We start from the raw sequence: 19,070 nt of genomic DNA on the forward strand, positions 1-19,070 counted from the left end.
CTGCTATGCAGCCATTCTAGGAGTTCTTGTTAGTTGTGAGGCAATTAGAGAGGCCTATTAAGATAATGATGGAAAGAGACAAAACCATACAGATCTGAAAGACTATATGTGAATATAGGGAGGTGTGTAAAAAGGGATTTGACCCCTATAAAAATAGAAAAGGAAAGAAATAAAAATCCTTGAGCTATTGTTCATCGCCTTGTGAAGGCCTAATAGGTTCCTGGGGATGCGTAAGACCCGGGGCCGATACCTTTCCCTTCATTGGGATGACATCTTGCCATAAAAGAAGAAAATAAAGGAAGGTTGGAGTGTAAATAAAAGTGAGTGTTAGAAAAAGATTAAGTGTCGCCTTGCGAGGGCTTGGTAGGTTCTTGGGTACCGAGACAGGACCTGAGGCCGATACCTTGTTCTCCTTGGGTCACTACGCTTAGCTCCCTCCTTTTTACACGCCCGAGTATGGAAAATAAAAACCTAAAAGAAGAGCAATGTGCTAAAAGAAAATATTTCTTGATCAGGCTATAGGAGTCCTCGCCTAGGAGGAGCTCTTGGTTGGGTTGTCCTTAGCTAGGTAGGTAGTTCAGAACACCACCTAGGATGACCTCTTTGATAGTTCTTTTTAGCTTGGCTGTGTTGGAGCAGCTGGTTAGCGACTGGCTTTAGACTTTCTATCAGATTATGCTAGGCTTACTCCTCGTGGATTTCATGCCTTAGTTTTGTCAGGGGGTAGGGTGAGAGTTGTGATGTGTTGTGTTGTGTATTTTTTGTATTATCCTGATGCTCCTTTTTGTTGTTTATGTGCAGATCTATTCGTGGGATTCAACGGATTGAGTCGCCCTATCCCGTGGTCGCCAATGACATATGATTTTTTATGCAGAGAAGTGCTTAAAAATAGCCAAAAATTACGAGTATCAGGGGAAAAATAGACTTTGTCGAAGGCGACAGTGGCAATCAGTATGATTTTAAGCGGCAAGTCCCTAAAGCACTAGTGCTAATTTTCATGGAAATCAAACAGTGGCGGATGGCCGAGCAGGAGATTTCCTAGATGAAAATGACATCAGGAATCCAATGCACATCTCAGATCTCCATTCCGAGGTTGTATGAGCCCCCATTTAAACCCCGCAAGGTTTGGGGTTGTGAAGTGGCTACTGGATCTGGAAGTCAGAGCGTGACAAGACACAGCTTTGTAGATTTCGATGCCACGAAACCACCCGTTTAGATAGATCTCGAATCCGATGTTGTTTGCCCCTCCAAAAGCAAAAAAAACCACTTGGCGGAAGTGTGAAAGTAAAAGGCATGAACTAGATAATTGGGGTTTTAAGCTTAAGCTCTAATTAAGTGCTTAAAAGAAAGCCACAATTTGAAACGTTGGGGGGAGGGGGGCGTTAATTTTTTGCGCCCCATTTTTTCCCCCATTCTTCATTATTTTCTGATCGGTGGAGGCAGGAGGTATTCTCTTGGCCCTGAGATTCTTCTATCCTTCGCCCTCCATCGCCATAAACAAATCGAGAAATGATGCACTGAGTGAAGAGATAAAAAACTAGTCTTTCTCTCTCCTCCCTCTCTCTCTTACATAGAGGCAATTCCTATGCAAGAAATCAAGAAGAAGAGGGGCTGAAGGATGCTTGTCCGGCTGTTGTGATTGGATTGCTTCAAGATGAAGAGGAGGCTGAGGAAAGAGGTTCAGCACTGAAGAATGGTTGCAGGTCGGTCCGTGGGCTGCCCAGAATAATTATTAAAAAACCCGCAACACGCAAGACACACGGTATGCTCCAATTTTACAAAGAAATTTGATTGTTTTTGTTGTTTCATGGTCCAAATGTTATTCATATGCAATGAATTTTTGTTTGAATCTTGTTTGCATCATGGTTGAGGGTTGTAACTACAAAAGTGCAGGACCCGTAATGATTTAGAGCGGTTATTAATTCTTTAAAACCCGTAAAATGTCATTTTTAATGAAAATTAGTGGTTTTTTTTCGATTTTGAGTTGGAGAAAAGGGATGAAAATGGAATAAAATCAGAGAAAATGCTAAGTCTCAGTCGAAATGATAAGCCAATACAAATAAATCAGAAAATACCTATTTTTCATGAATAATAAATAGAAAAAAATAGCAAAAATGAAGAAAAATGGGATTTTCGCGCTTCAAAAAATTAAAAATATAAGATTTATGTGCGTGAACGTTTGGCAAGGTTAAAGCATGAGGTCAAGCCTCAATTTGGCTTTGTCCTTTGTATTATAGTCTGTGTTTATCGTTTTTTACATACAAAAATGATACAAAACAACCATTTACACCTATGCACGGCAACAACACCTAAACGGTGAGGGGGGGAGGAAGTTTGTGTGACGATATAATTGCTGAAAAGATACAAATTTTGATTTCCCTATTTTTGCATAGTATTTAGGGATCATTCCATAATTAAATATAGGTGACGTAGCACAGAAGTTTCGGTGCTAGTCCCTAAAGCAGCGTAGCACGTAACGCTTAGTTAAAATTCATGAAAGGGTTGTTTTCCGCACCTCACATGTCTGGTTTTTTAATCATAAAATGGTTGTGCACAATCGTCATACGCCTTGCATCAAGCATGTCACGTGGTATGTCCTGGAATGCATTGCAATTGATTGATAAACTTTGACCAATACTGAGAGGACAAGAAACCCAAGATGTGGGTTAGACGGGTGCTTCCGTTGGGGAAAGTTTTGTGAGGCAAATCAAAATCTCCTGGAACGCTGAATTATGAAAGAGTGGAGTTTTTGCGAATGTTATATGTATTAGCGATGCATCTCCAAGGTGTAGGAGAGTCGCAGTGGAGCCACGGCAATCAGCCGAGAGGTGCTTCCCTATGTGTGTATTACAAGGCATTATGCCTATATGTTATAGGATCTCCCTCTGAGGAGAAGAGAAGATGAACATTGGACTATATATTGGATACAAATGCAAAATCGTCATAAGCATTTAGTGCAAAGTGAGTTTTAGACGCTCCTGGCCCGCGAGGCTGTGTGTGGTAGGGTTGTCTGTCGTATGCATGAGATCAGCTAGTGCCATAGCCAGTGCCGGCCCATTTTAGGTCCCATCACTTTCATAACTTTCTTCTTTTTCTTCCTCATCATTTTCATCCTCTTCCTCTGGAGGCTCTCTTGTTGTTTCTGTAGAGGCTCTGTAGGAGAAGAACAAGTCCTCCGTCTCTATGTCTACTTCTGCTTCTACCTCTGTCTCTGTCCCTGCGACTACCATGTAACAGGGAGAACAATACATCCATACTTCTATTTCGCTATCAGAGGTGATTTCAAAAGTCAATTCGGGTTGAGGCATGAGGTATTCTCCCATGGACAATGACTTCTCTTCCTTCGGTAGTTGGCTTACAGTGCCCATTGTTAGGGACTGTGCCTTTGTTTTCTTGGGAAAGATCTGTTTAACAGCCTCTTTGTCTCCTCATGTACCATCTATTACTTCATTGGAGGAGTCTATTATGACTTCGATGGATGTGGATCCATTGCCTTTCTCCGATCCATACAATTTCAACACCACTTTATTGGGTCCTCTACCTAGGGTTAGGGTTCCTTTAAACCAGTCCCAGTCCTGGCTCCTTGCTTCAAAAAGCCAAGGTCTTCCCAACATCAAAGGGTATGAGGTCCCGTAAGATTTTGGTTTGACCACCAAATATATCAGCCAATAGTCTCTTCTTGGCAAGGTTTATTTTTACATATGGGAGAATGCCCAATGGTTTAATTCTGCTTTGGTCTGCTAGTCCGATAAGCCAATGTGAAGGTTGAATTCCTTGCAAACCTAGATCCTTCATTGTCACATCTGTCATTATGTTTACTGATGAGCCTTCATCAATCAATGCATCTGAAATAAAGTATCCTTCTATCCATACACTAATTTTTGGGGTTCGAGGATCTAGGAAGGCGTTAACCACATCCACTTTCTTCACAAGTTTTGAGGCTCTATTGGACTTTGTTGTTGTTGGGGGAGTAATCCTTAGTCCGCGTCTTCTTGCCAAGATGTTTTTGAATCTTTTTCGGTACCTGGGAGACAACATCAGCAACTGTCGGAATATTAGGTTTGGTTTAAAGGTGTCTAGGCCTTTGACCAAATCATACTCTTTGATAGGATCCATAGGCTTTTCCAATCAACTAGGAGATGGGGCCACACCCACTTTTATCTTCCCTTTTTCTTCTAGGAGTAGCAATATCTACGCTTCTTCTTCATGAGGAGGGACTTCTGCATCCTCTATTTCATGGACCATTCATCCTATCTCTCCAACTGTCTCTGTAGTTCTCTAGGGCTTTGTAGTGCTCTGTACTTCCTTACTCTACATTGCATTGTTCTGTTTTTCCTGAGGGAGGTTGAATTTCATAGTCTTGGCAAAAGGAGTGTTCTCTTTTGGAACTATGGAATCTCCTTTCTTTGCTCATGTTATTGCTGCCACTTCCAATTCCACCAAATTGGAAGCAGGTTCTTGGGTCTTCTGTTGGGTATCCAAAGTAGATTTCATAGGGACTGGACTTGGAAAATTCTTCTTAGGTCATGGATGCACTTCCCAAGAGGTATGTTTGTGTCGAAGAGGCACCAGAGCATCTACAGTAACCCTTCATATCTCGCTTCTGTCTCTGTCACTTTAGTATGCACTTGAGTCTTGAGCAACTACTTCTTCCATTTGTTTTAGCTATTTTGAACTTAGATTCCTCCTTTTCCAAGGTTGAAACAATCATCCCAAAGTCACACATATATTCCACAAAACACTTACAGAAGATCTACAAAACAAAACAGAACAAAATAGAAACATAACAGAGGCTCTACAGAAGATCTACAGAGAAGATCAACAGAGAGTTATAGAAGGTCATCAGAGAACATCAAAACCTTATAACTCATACTAAAACCATCCCAAACTATCAAAAACTATTCAATAAGCTTTCAAAAGATCTCAATATTCATCAATTATCAATCAATACTTCATACAGAAGAAAATCAGAACAAAATAGAAGCTAAACAGAAGGTATCAAAACCGATCAGAACCTCAACAAAACCTATCAGAACATCATAGCACCTCATACTTCTACTAAGAATCATCATGAGCTTTCAAAATATAATAAATATAATCCAAAACACTTTCAAACACTTCAAAAACAACCAATCATCACTCAAAATCCATAAAAAATCAACCATTCAGACTTCAAAAATAACAAAAAAATCAACCAAAAAATCTAGTCATTTTAGCATTCAACATATCCCCACACTTAGAAAGGAAGAGTCCTCACAACCTAAGGAAAAGAAGATTATAAATTCAGTAAAGAGCTCAATTTGATATTTTCTAGTACAATAATCACCCAACCACGACCCCAACAAGTAACATGTATATCTGATAATACTACAACAAAAGGATAGTATGCCCATTTTTAAAAAAAATTTTGTTAGCAACACAAAGTCATAAAGGATATAAGAGTTTTCTTTAAATCAGCATCATCTTCTGCTAGCTTTTAATCCAATATTGTCTTCATCATTCCAGCTTCAACTTCAGCTCCATTCAACAAAGATAAACAATATGCCCATACCACATATACAACTCACACAGACACAACACCATGTAATCTAAATGGCACATGCCCCCAAAAAATGGAGAGCACAGAAAAAGATTTTCATTAAAGAAAAATAACTTAATATACATCCAAAAAGAACTCCACTTCTAAGAAAGATGCATACACTTCCTTTTAAACTACATGCTAGACTTGAGACGCTCCAGAGTTTTACTCTCATCTACAAAATGCAAAGGCACATTCTAGAGGAACTGTAAACAACACATCCTTTCCAACAAAATAAGAAACCTGGTAGGGAAAGCCTGTGTGAAGTAATATAGAATATCCATCTGAGCAGATGTCACATCCACATTCGGATTTATGATCAAACTGAGGATACACTTACGAGTGTTTAGATTAGATTGCTGATGCATAAAAGCAAGATACCAATAAAAGTGAGCTACAAGAGATGTACAGAGGTATCCTCAGAATGAGCATGCACCCGAGAAAAATAAAGATAAGACATCAAACATGAAGTAGACATCTCCCAGGACCCAAGAATGAGATGCCAGTTAAACATTGGTCATGTCAAAGAATCATGTAGCGTCCATTGCCTTCGACGGAGAACATCAATGTCATACCTAGGTGTATCCAACATTGATTGAGGAGGAAGGTTAATAAAATCAGTAGAAGGTGGAAGTGAAATGAGAGGGGAACATCGAAAAGGCAGATAAGATAAATCATAAAAATAAGGGAAATGAAGAGATAAGGAAGATGAAAGAGACGAAAAATTCAGCAAAAACTTATAAAGGGAATCTACTGAGAAAATAGAAGGAACGAGAGGAACTTCAAGAAGAGGTTCAGAAGGGGTAGGTGATGATGTCAGATTGGCAATGAAAGAACAAAAACTAAAGACAGGAATGTGAGGGGAATCAGAAGGAGTAAAAGACAACAGAGGAATAGTGTTAGGGTTGGAAGTAAGGTGGGAAATATATAATGGAAAACGATAAGACCTAAGAGAATAAGACAGAAGATCGGTGGGATCTAATGGATAAAAAGAACAACATAGGCAAGATCTTGGAAAAATAAATTAGTGAATAATGGATGATCAGCAATAAAGCTCAACAACTAAGTTTGCAAAGTTGGATATCAAATTTGTGGAATACACCCCTGAGACGACGAGGCTCCAGAGCATCACCCTCCAAAGGAGGATGCCAAGCATATCCTCTACACTAAGACGTCTGTTGATGATAACTTTTCAACCCTTCAGCTAATAGAAGTGCCACTGAATGTACATACATCACAGCTTGTAACACCACATCTCCCACAAACAAATTGATATCTTCCTCATCAGGAATCTGCAAATGCCTCGTAAGATACCTGAAAGACAATAATTGTACTTCATGCGAAATCAGCTCATCAACAAATCTGTCAAACAAGACTCATCTACAGACCACAAATTCTACCACCCATCCTCTGGAGGTTCTAAATGCACATTGCTCAAAGAGATATACAAGGAAAAATGATGTTGACTATACTTGATCCAGAAAGATGGTGGGGGTGACACCAGCTTAGCAAAACGAGTAAAATCATCCTGCACACAATTCATACGTTGTTGAAGGCGTTCGACCTTAGCAACAAAGCCATTACACAACTTTGCCTTCTACTGTAACTAGTCAGGCTCCTCTTTGGAAGCTACTACAAAAGAAACCACAGGAGGTGGAGGAACAGAAAGAGTAACAATCTTCTGATTAAGCATTGCAATCATCTACTTCTGTGATTCAATAGTTTCATGAGAAGACTGTAGATGACCCTCACAAGTACCCAGCCTACTGGCTAAGTCGATCATCTCCTCAAGGGCAGAATTCTTCTCTTTAGTCAAATATGCATTCTCTACTTCCAGGGTAACTATTTGAGTTTCTAACTTCTGAATGGCGGCCTTCTGGAAATCCATCAGAGTAGTAGCTTCAGTCATTTGTTTGTGAATATCAGTGAGGGCAGCTTTCTCAGATGCTAGATCCTCCAAATCCTTACCCAACTAACTAGTCAGGGAATCCACTTTGTCTTGCAAGGAAGTATACACCCCTGTGTAAATGGACTGAAGATAAGTCATCTCAGTGAAGTCTCCAATGTAGCCTGAACACCATAAACTAACTGGGGAAGCAAAGGTCCAGCTAACATTGTTTGTAAGGAAGCAGGGATCTGTTTATCCAACTTCCCATCCCTTTGTGTTGCAAATAGATTAGGACATGACAAGAATGGAGGGAACTGGTAGAAACAAGAGGAATGGAGTCCTATAATAGGAGAACTAGAAACAGAAACAGAAACAGGACTAAGTGGTCCTTTAGTACATAATCTTTTACTACAAGAGAATCTAGTAGGGGGGCTCATCCTCCAAATCAGAATTGGGTTATAATGGAGAAGGAGTTGGAACAGAAGGTGGAGGCTGCTTTGGAAGAGGAGCAGGATCAGGAACTGGCATATCACCTATAGGAGGTGCAAGGGAGATAATCCTCTGAAGGAAAACACTGTAGGAGACATTACTGCCCTGACCTTTCCTAACTCTTTGAAAATTATCATCCATTTTTGCAAGCATGAATGTTGACCAATTGAACTTGGCTTCCTCTAAGATTTGAATAGAAGCAGTGAACAACTCCTTGGAGAGACATTTGGAAGCAAGCTTCCCTAACATGAACCTATCTTGCAGAAACTGGAAAATTTTTTTCCATACCAAGGAGGAGATGTGAGCTACAGAAACCCCAAAATTGGTAGTAACTTTGTTGGAGACCAAAGGGATAGAGGTTTCCTTTTGTAGGAGAGAAAGGATCTCCTAAGCTATCAATAATTGATTTCCACTAGGGACAAAAGACACTGAAAGAGGCAAACACAACGCATCACTGATATTGGCTGTGGATAAGAAAAAACGTCGATTATAAACCAAGCCAGACTGGTTTTTATATGATGCTAGGAAGGAGTAGCAAATGGTGTTGTCCACTAGCGGAAAATTTAGAGCCACATAAAGGACGAAGACCAGCACGGCGAATGCAATCTGCCTCTAGGAGAAGACCATAGTAATGCACCAGCAACGGCACATGCTGGATGACAATAGGAGGAATAGAGGTAGATGCCATTCAGACTACACATGATACCCACACACACAACCAAGAAAAAGATAAAAAATTTCCTGCAAAAGACAGACAAATCAACACTGAGAAGAATATCAAAACAAAGGACAGACCAAATCAAACTGCATCCATGTGACCGAAAGCTTCATGCTATGCAAACAAATAGGCACCTTGAGCCCGTGTAATCAAGCAATCAAAAATTTAAAAAAACTCAAACACACCGTACCCCAGACAATGACAAGACTCAAACAAAATCCAAGACTTGGACCAACAAAATAAAGATTGATGAACAAGATCGACATCTCTGACTTAACAAATCCCAATCCCTGTAAGCGTATTGTGTAAACCTATGGTGCAGTGAACGTGGATGGGTGAACAATATCGAATTCATTTTAGCCATGTACAAATTAAATTGCACTTCATTACTAATTAACCATTAATGCATAGTGAGTCGATTCCGAAATCCCAATCCCTACTTAGATTGACTTGACTGACTAGGGGGTCTCTAATAATGCAATTCATTGTTACAACTTACGCGATATGTGGTGCAAAGCGCATGCATGCATGACGGCAGGGTTTTATTTTAATTACAAATTAATTGTGTCTACAGCTTGTGCATGTGTGTGTACTGTGGATTTATTTTAGAAAATTATGTGGGTTATTGTGCCATGTGCGCGTGCAATGGTGGGAGTTCATTTTACAATTAACTGTCGGGTTCCTTTTAAATTAAAAATTGATGAAGTGCATTCTGTTTGTTTGATGGGTGCAACGATCATTTGATTTTATTACAATTACATGTGTGTTACGGTGCATGTGAGAGAGTGAAAAAGAAAGAACCTGGCAGTGTATGGACACCCACAAGGTTTGAAGCACAAGTCCTCGTCCAGGCAAGTTGGAAAATAGCTCCATGAATGACTACAGTAGGCGATTAGATAATAGTCGACCTCTTGTCAAGACGAAAAAAACACAATGTGAATACCATAATACACAAAAACAAAAGAGCAGGACATATGGCAAATGGATGGAACATGTTACATGTTGATTGAATATATCAGCTATTGATGTGTCGTTAAGGTTTATGATTTTGTTTTCTTTTTATGTGGGTTTTGTTTGTTTTTGTTCTTTGCCTTTCTTTTGGGATTTTGTATTATGGATAGTATTAGGCATGTTCAGGAATAGGGATTACAAAACATCTTAATGAGTCTTGTGTTATGATTTGTTGGCCATTTAGTTGTGTATTTGTTTTTTTTTTAATTTTGGTATTTGAATTTTTATTTTTATCTTTTTTAGTTTAGGAGGATGTGGATTTGCATTTTTTTAATTGGTGATATGTTTGGATTTATGTATGTTGGTTTGTTCTAAATTGAATTTGGTTGTTGGTGTTTTTCTGTGTTGTTTTTTTTAAATTTTGTTTGGTTTCAAGTGATTTTGTTTTTTGTTTTTTTAATAAAAAATTCTATTGTTATTTGGCAATTGATAATTTTTAAAAAACCCAAATAGCAATCCCAAAGATCAAAAATATTGAAAATAATTTTGTGGGTTTATTGGGAATTTAAACATCAATTTTTGGCAAATTGTCACAATTTTTAAAGCATTTAAAGGGAGTGTTCCAAATATTTAATTGTTCACAAGGATTTTTAAATTTTTTATAGGTTTACATTTAGGAAAATCATGCAAGAAATTGTTGGGAATTTCTTGGATTTTTTTTCTAGTATTTTTTTGAATTTAAATGAATTTTTATTGATTTTTAAAAAAATCCATTTTTAAAATCATTTTTCAGGTTTTCGCTGTATTAAAGGTGGGAGAGCGAGGTATCTGACAGTAGCTGCGCATGAACGACAGCTCCGTGGCATGATCGAAACGAGACGCACGTCCTACACATGAACAAGCGTTGGAACAACACACCTACGAACAAGCCACGAACAACACATATGTGCGGCATGTGACTAGCAACGACCAGCACCTAGAAAAGTTGCCACCAGCTTGCACGTGCAAACAACAACCAAAGAAACCCGCACCTGCAGAAGAGGGCCCACGGGATAGGGGGCCTGTGGGGGAGTGTGGTGTGGAGGGGGGAAGGGGGGCCTATGGAACCGGGAGGAAGGGTGGGAATTTAGTGGGAATGGGGGGTTAGGGGGTAATGGGAGGGGATGGGCGGGTAGAGAGGGGGGGTGGAAAAAGCGAGGGTGTGGGCAGGGGGTTTAGAAAAGGGAGGGGGACAAAAATAGGGGCAGGGGCAAAAAGGGCGAGGGGACCAAAGATGGGGGGTGTGGGGCCAAAAATGGCCGCGAGGGGGGGGGGGGAGGGGGGAGGGGCCGAAAATGGCGGGTGAGGGGGAATGGAAGGAATGGCAGGTTGGGGGCAGGAGAAGTGGGAGGGAGGCTAGGGGAAGGCGGGGTGGGGGCTGAGAGAGGGTGAGGTGGTGACGAGGGGTGGCCAGGAGGCGACACTACTGGGAGGCCGTAGGGCGGCAGGCCAGGAGCGGAGGGAGGAAGGAGAGGAGAAGTAGGAGATAGAAATGGTGGAGGAGAAGGGAGGGATAATGAAGGAGGAGGGGAGGAGGAAGGGAGAAGGAGGAGAAGGAGGGGAGGAGAGGGGAAGAAGAGGTGGAAGGGAGGGAGAAGAAGAAGGGAAGGAAAGGAGGAGGGAAAGAAGGGGATATGGCAGGAGGGGAGGAGATGGTAGGAGAAGAAGAAAGAGCAAGGAGAGAGGGGAGAGAGAGGGAGGGGTCAGGGAGAGAAAAAGAAGAAGAGAGAGAGAGGGGAGAAGGGAAGGGGGAAACCGTTAGGGTGGGGGTATTTTTTTAAAAAATAAAATAAATAATAATAATAATAATAAAGAGGAAAAAACCCCCTGTCATACGCTTATGCACGGGGCGAGGTAAAAAAATTTGTACTGGCGGAAAGTAATGAGGGTCGAGATGGCGAGGGGAAAGGCGTGGACGCCATGGGGGCGTCACGATGCGCGTAAAAGCAAAAACATGCACAAGGCAAGGCGGGTGGGGACACAACAAAACAAAGAAAATTTAATAACATGCAAACCATGAGCCGAAATGCAATGCGGTAGAAAGGAAAACGATGCCGAAAGTCGAGGGGAAGACAACAGAAAAGTGCAACGGGGTGTCCAAGAACAATTCAGCCCGTTCACATGGGAAAAACACAAAAATCGGGCTCGAAAACGCATACAGGAATTAATATCGAAAAATTCATGAGCCGGAACGAAGGGAAAAAGGAAAAATGTGCAGAAAAATGTGCCCAACAATCCTATCACGTCATAACACAATGTCGATCAAGGTAAGCCATATTCACATGAAAAAACTCAAAAATCATACCCGAAAAGGGATTCAAAAATTAATATTGAATGATTTGTGCACCAGAATGGAGGGTAGTCAAAAGGAAGAATGGCACAATACAGATGATCTTCAAGGTTGTCACATTAAAACTCGGTTTTGATGGGTTAGGAGGTCGTTCACATGGTACCATATAGTAAACCCTAGTGGACCCCACGGGGGACTTGGGAATGGCCAAGCTTAGTGACCACTTCAAAATTGAACTCTTGGAACAGGAGCAACCATCTCATCATTCGTCCTTTAACATTTGCTTTGTTCATCAGGAAGGACAGGGCTTCATGGTCCACATAAAACTTGAAATGTGTTGACAGTAGATAGTGTGGAAACTTCTCTAGTACAAATACCATTGCTAAGCACTCAAGCTCTGTCACTGTGTAGTTCAGCTCTCGGTCGGTTACTTTCTGACTTGCATAATAGATTGGTTGATCTAATTTAGAGGGGCCCTTTTGACACAAGATAGCACAACCCTTCAATTGATGCATCTGTGTGCACATGGAACTCCTTCGTCCAGTCAGGAGACTGCAAGATAGGTGCTTTGATGAGGTACTGTTTCAGGGTATTGAAGGCTTCTTTGCAATCAATCAGTCCAAAGAAAATCCGTATCTTTCCTTAGGAGCTTGTGTAGAGGGGTTGCCTAGGTTGCAAAATGTGCAATAAATCTTCTGTAGTAGCCCACATGGCCAAGAAATCCTCTCTATTGCTTGAGGTTTGTTGGTGCTGTCAAGGCAACAATCTTCTCAATCTTCGCCGGGTTTGTTGTGATCCCTTGTGTAGAGACAATATGTGTTGGGGGTAAAGGCGCCTCCGCCTAGCCGCCGGTGTATTACTACACTGGCAGTACTCGCCCACTGCACATTGCAGGTGGCGGGTGCCCATCACAGTCACTTATTATTTATACTTTTAGTGATAGTTTGAATAAAGGATGGCATGGCCACACATTTTGGTTGTTGGAGTTCCCATTTCTTGTCTCTCTCTTTCTTGCTCTTGCTCTCCTGCCATAGCTCTCACGTGCAAGCTTCGATCCAATGGGTACATGCACACATATTGACACTTCCAGTGACACATGCACACTTGAAACTTCTATATCCTCCACTATACATCACTTTCTATGCACATGATATTAGTTACACATTATGAATTGGTCCCTTCTTCATTTTCTCTCTTGGCCATGCACCCACCCAATTTGCAAGGGAGGGTCGATCGGTGGAAGAAGAAAGGAACAAGGCACCTCGTAGTGTCCATGTGCTATCTCCCCTTTCTTTCACAGTAAACCAACACACAGATCCTTGCACCTCATAGTGCCCATGTGTTATCTCACCATTCACAGAGCAAAGCAACATATAGATATTTTCACCCTAGTACACTCATGTATGCTCTCCTGTAGCCATTTGTAACCATGTGCACTTGTGTGCACTCTTGTGCACCTAAACTTGCACCTTACACTATATACATAACCAAAATCACATTTTACACTTATGCAATAACCTCTAACATCCCTGCACTCACTTTATAGCTTAAGACATACCATAGTGCACTGTATATTACACTAGTGCAGTATCATTAATCACACATGCACTATAGCACACTCTAGTGCAATCAGCATAGGTCGTTGCATACTAAGTAACCCTAGTGCACATACAAAAAGTCGCTCTTTCTTGCTTTGAAACCCCAACACTTGCATTGTTTTCAAGGAAGAGCTAAGGGCTAGTTAGGGAAGATGGTGAGGCTTACTTGTGCACTTGCTACATCCCACTAGACACCTTTATATACTTGCATACACCCTACTACACTAGTGTGCACTTGAGTACACATGCACATGCATACACACTTGCATAGGCAACTAGTATTGGCACGTGTACTAGTGTATACTTATATTCACTAGAATCTTATGCTTACACTAAACCCACCCATTGGCATGTAGTACTCACCAACTAATACCCGTGCACACCATAGTGCACTAGCTTCAACCTAGTGTATTGCAACAATGCACATGCACTTGCATACAACCCATCTCCCAAGTGCACTAACACACCATCATTTCATTCCACTCTTGATCCTAGTACACTATGATGCACTAAGCTCTCACCTCGTAGCCTCTAGTTTATTATCATTAGTGCACTACATCTACACTATGCACAACCTTCTGCACTGGTGGACTATTTGAGTGCACATACACTTGTCTACTACCCTACTTAGTATACCATAGTTTGCATATCACCTTGAATAATCACTTACATTATACATACACACCATTATGCACTCATTATTAGATTAAATTCACTGGTTCCACTGTATGTGCACTGTGCACTACCATATCCAAGTGCATATACAAGTGCACATACAAGTGCACAATAGCGTGCCATATCAACAACTGCTCGTAAGGGTCTCTTTTCTCTCAAATTCAACCCCAATACATGTTTTTGTTCATAAAAGGAGGGTCAAAGGGAAGAAAGAGCAAGGAAGATGATACCTTGGAGTGAACTAGTGTGCAGTTATATGCATATGTGCACTAGTGTACACACATGTATACTAGTATTGGGCACTGATATTAGTACTATTATTGTCCTAGTACCTATGTAGGCACTTGTGCACTTTTGTCCATACATCCTCACCCACTCTAAGTCCAGTACTCATAAACCTTGCATCTAATTGCATCTAGAAAACATATGTGCACTTGAGTGCAGTAAGCTATACTTGCATTGTCACATATTGATATTGACACTAACACTGGCATGCGTATGTGCATGCATGCCAACACTTGTCTGCACTTGTGCCAGTTCCCTTGGTCCCTTAATTTTATTGCATGTAATTCTACACTAGCCTAGTCATTGTGCACTTGTGTGCATTATGTACACTTAAGCACACTAATGTGCACTTGAGAGCACTTGAGTGCACTTAGGTGCACTTAAGCACACTTAAGTACACTTGTGTGCACTACGTACACTTAAACACACAATGTGCACTTGAGAGCACTTGAGTGCACTTAGGCGCAATTACACTTAAGCACACTGATGTGCACTTGAGAGCACTTGACTACACTTACATGCATGTAAGCACACTTGTGTGCACTACATACACTTGTGTGTAGTACATGTACTTAAACACATTGGTGTGCACTTGAGAGCACTTAAGTGTAATTAGGCACACTTTCACTTAGAAATACATGTACTTGCACTCATGTGCACTTACATGCACTTGTGTATACTTGCATGCATTTGAGTACACTTGCACTTGCACTTGCACTCGCACATGTACTTGTACTTGCGCATAATAGTTCACTATAGTGCACTACAACTTAGAGCTACAAATCAAATTAGACATAAATTTCATTGTACTTTTGCATAGTGTATGTGGATCATGCACTAAATATAGCTTGAGAGCCTTGATGGGAAGGTCACTAGAGACTTGACTATTGTTGATCTTCCTAACTATCAATGGCTCATATTGTTCAAGCTATGATATTGAGAGAATGCCAAGATATACGTAAACCATCTACAACTTCAATTTTTTGAAGGATTGTATATTGCTTTTCCACAATATATATTAGTCACCCCATTGTATGGGGAGATTATGGCAAAGTTTACAAGGTGCTACACATTTGAGAGATGTAGTGTTGCAGAAAAAGACCCATCATCACATAAGATTACATGAGAAAAGTTTTGAAAAAATGTGCTAAACATGTACAAAAGAAAGATTGGAGAACTAGAAATGAAGTTGGAGGAGGGCTAATGATGTATATTAGGATACCCTGCTTGGGTAGAATAGAAAGATTTCTTGCACATATGGGTGTGCCTTTACATGTGTTATTCAAGTGAATATATACATGTGTCCATTATCTGTACCTGAATCTTTGATTGTGTCATTGTACCATTTGTTGCCTTGCTTTAAATTACACATAAATTGTGACTAAAATACATAGAATATCATGGTGAGAAAATTAAAAATCCCTGGCTTGATGGGCTCCAAGATTAATATGCAAGCATCAGTTCATGGCATAGTTGTTGCCCAAACAATCAACATAGGCCATTTGTCCAATGTGAAAGAACCATTGTGAAACTCTTCTTGTAAGAGGAGAATCATACGATCATGGCACCCTCTTGTGCCAATGGACCAAAGAGACTAGATTGAAGCTTTCTGTAACCCATGGACTTTATCTCCTTGTTTGATGCAAGGAAAGGTGCTTGTGGCACTTCCATAGCAATAGTAGCTTTTTTATTAGATTATATCCCAAAAGGAGAAAAAAGAAGTTGTTACAAATAATTGAAATCTCTTCTCAATGTAATGATTGAACCAACATTAGTATTAGCACTTTATCCCAAGAATGTAACAATGACATGGTAAGCTTAATGTGGAGTGTAGTAGACCATCTAAAACTTACCTCATTACTATTGTAGTTCAATATCTTAAGAGGAGCTCCAATGGTCTCACAATTTGACCATGGCACTTATTGTTATGGAATAATATTTATTGATTTTTACTATTGTGAATTTTTTTATTTATTACATAATTCGTAACTTATATGCGAATATAATCATATGGTTGTCAAGACCAAAAAATGGGCTCAACACTGGCTCTAAGGCTCTAGCCAGTAGGCTCCCATACTCTCCAAACAATCCCCACAGCCTCACAGCTAAGAGCATCTGGATGCCATGAAATGATTTATCTAGCAAATGTGTTTGTAGACATGAGTTTTAAATTGCAGTCTAACATACTGCCCATCCCAACTCCAAGCAAAGGGAGTAATCCCATACATATAGGTGACTAGCACCTCATCATACACACAAATAGGGCACCTCCCCCCCCCCCCCCCCCCCCTCGTGCACTGATTGTTGTGGCTCCTATAGCTCTCCTACACCCTAGGGATTGGCCCCATGATGCGTCATCTCAAACATAGATAATAAACACCACAAAATCCTCTCATGATATATGTAACGATATAGGAATATTTTAGCCTCACATAACAACTCTCCAAAGATCACTGTACTACCCTACAACAAAGGGAACCTTGCACACTCAACGTTGGTCACAACTAGGCATACAAGTGCTATGCATCTAGGAATTTATTTTGATACCATGCTTAAATGCAAATGCAATGTGTATGAATCATTATGATCAAACAATTTCAACTATAAATTAGCCATATGTCATGTAAAAACAACCTTTTCTTGATTTCATTTCTCTAACATTTTGCTACGTTTCAAAGAGATAGCACCGAGCTAACCTATGCTATTATTCCTCTTTAGAATTAAACAAATTGAATCCTATATTCCATAATGTGTAATGAAATCAAAACTCATTCAAATCTTATCTCTTTTCATCCCTTTTCTCCCTATCGCTTAGGTTTTGCTTCAATGCATAGGTGTAAAAGGATTTTGCCGTCATTTTTAAATATAAATAAGCATTAAATACACACTTTTCACACATAAATGAAGGTAGTCTGAGGCAAATCCTTATGCCCTATCCTCATTATACATCCACACATACTCTCTTAAATTTTGATAAATTTTCACTCATTCAAACCAAATTTTCTCCTTTAGAAATACTATTTTTCATGGTTTTTTCCATTTATTTGAGCATAAATTAGAGATTTTTCTTGATTTTCCAATTTATGTGACTAGTATGGACTATGGTCCATTAGCATATCGATTATTATTCCATGTGAGTAATATTAATCCCACAAAATCCAACAAAAACACCATTTCACATTAAATCCTGCATCTTAAGTTTTGCAGTTTGATCTTTTTCATGTAAATGACTAAAAATGACTGAGTTTTTTTAATGATTTCAGACACCAAAAAACATGATCTCAAGCATTTTCAACCTCTTTCCATGACAGGCACAAGAGATACGATATAATATACAATAAATTGACACATGCTTAATCCTGCATACGTGATGTATCATATTTCGAAAATGGGAGCCGCTGACACCATCACACAACCACTTTTGTGCTTCTTTGCTCCATTCCTTGCGTCTCATACATGAACTGGCATTCATTCTCCCTTATCCTCGTAGCCCGTATGAACAACAATTATGGAAAAAGAAAGAGGAGAAAGAAAGACTGAAATCTAAACTTTTCATAGAATGTATCAAAATCTTTTGCTCTTTGGAGTGATTCGGAGCAAAGAATTGCAGCATCTCAGCCCTAAGAGGAGGAGGCATGGTTCCATCGGTCACAATCTTCCCAAAAATGGTATTAAAAATGGAGCGTAAAAGAAATTGCACTCTCTCCCTCCTCACAACATGTTTTTGTTAGTTCTTGCCTCTTTTAATCCTAATTAACACTTAATCTTTAAAATAATCAGATCACAAACCACCCTAATCATTTGTCCATGCATGATGTTAGAGCACAAATTGCCTTGGTCATATGCCTTAACCACATTCTAGGTGCATTCCAACTCTTCAAAACCACAAACTATCAGATAGTATTGAGTATTAACTAGGCATGAAAACTTTCACTCTCACTATATAGCTAAATACTTGTAGGCCTATGTATAATGAAGCCTAAGAAACCATCAAAATTTTAGGCAAATCATAGCTATAAAAGCAATGTGCATGCTTTCTTGTCCAAAATATTGCAATATGGTGGGCCAATATGTAATACAATTGCCATTGTTTTAGTTTGAATGCTCTTATTACATGCCTATGGGGGTGTGTGCACTTTTTTTCTTGGCAACCCATCTTGGGATACTTTGGGCCATTTCAACCACCATTCGTGGACACAAACCACCCCCATAATTTGTCTTGGCACCACCCAAGGGCAGAAGTTGCCTTGACCAGTGCCTTAACCACATTCTAGGTTCATTCCCACTCTTCAAAACCACAAACTATCTCATAGTATCATATAGACTTAATGATGTGAATAAACTTTTGGATAACCTTTATAAAGGAAAATCACATGAGATATCCCCAATGCATAGATAAACACTTGTGGACATGTGTATAATGAAGCCCGAGGAGCCATCAAACTTTTAGCTAGTGCATAGTTATGGAAGCTAATATGTAGGTTGCTAGTCTTTTTGTTTCAACCCGATCCTCAAATGCTCTATAGCTCCACCGTGGATATAGAAGCTATTGTGTAGGC

The sequence above is a fragment of the Lygodium microphyllum genome, chromosome 26, assembly GCF_053477565.2.
Source record: "Lygodium microphyllum isolate KBCC chromosome 26, Lygodium_microphyllum_v1.1.10, whole genome shotgun sequence".
In the NCBI taxonomy this organism is placed as follows: Eukaryota; Viridiplantae; Streptophyta; class Polypodiopsida; order Schizaeales; family Lygodiaceae; genus Lygodium; species Lygodium microphyllum.